We start from the raw sequence: 1,107 nt of genomic DNA, 5'->3' as shown, positions 1-1,107 counted from the left end.
TATTCCATTATAATCTGATAGAATGCACCGTGTTATCAGTGTTAGCTCTATTTTTTTTTTTTTAATTTTCCTAAGAATTGCTTTGTGGCCTAAGATGTGATTAATTTTAGAGAACATTCCATATTCTGCTTAAAAGAATGTGTATCCATTTCTTTATTGATGAGGACTTATATTATATTATATTTTTAATTCTATAGCTTCTTTATTTAGTTTTGTTTGAAGGATCTATCTAGTGATGAGAGAGGCATGTTAATGTCACCAGTATTTTTTGTTGTGGTCTATTTGATTCTTGAAATAAAGAAGGGTTTTTTTGATGTATGTAGATCCTCCATTGTTTGGGGCATAAATATTTATGATTTTTCTGACTTGTTGATATATAATTTTTAAGTACTATGAAATATCCTTCTCTGTCCCTTCTGATTAACTTTGGCTTGAAGTATGCATTACCTGACTTGAAGATAGAAACTTCTGCTAGTTTACAAGATTCAGGTGAATGATAATTTTTCCTTCAGTCTGTGAATGTCTACCAGGTGAGTCTCTTGGAGACTTCATATGTTGTTTTTTTTTTTTGTTTTGTTTTTTTTTAAATACAATCTGCCATCTGTCTTTTGATTGATGTATTTACACCATAAATATTAGAGATTATTGTTGAATATGACTTGTATTACCAGTCATTTGGGCTTATTTCTAATTTTTATTTGAACTAGTTTCCCCTTTGATTTATTTCTCCTTTAGTGTAGTTCCTCCATTTACTTGTTTTACTTTAAAAAAAAATCTCATCTTTATGGAATATTTTGTTGAGAATATTCTCTAGTGCAGGCTTTCCATTGTAAAATCTTTTATTTTTTGTTTATCATAGAAGGTTTCATCTCCAAATATGAAGCTTCCTTTTGCTGGATATATAATTCTTGGTTGGCATCCATTTTCTTTTGGAGCCTGGTATATATTATGCCAAGACCTCCAAGCTTTGAGGGTCTGGGTTGAGAAGTCAATTGAGATCTGAATTGCTTTCCCCATTATGTAATCTGATATTCTTCTTTTTGTATCCCTTAAATTTTATATTTATTTTTTATATTTATTTTTATATTATATATATTTTTTATATTT

The sequence above is a fragment of the Marmota flaviventris genome, chromosome 5 (assembly GCF_047511675.1).
Source record: "Marmota flaviventris isolate mMarFla1 chromosome 5, mMarFla1.hap1, whole genome shotgun sequence".
NCBI classification, from domain to species: Eukaryota; Metazoa; Chordata; class Mammalia; order Rodentia; family Sciuridae; genus Marmota; species Marmota flaviventris.
The sequence above is the reverse complement of the archived record's forward strand: the minus strand, read 5'-3'. Positions refer to the sequence as shown.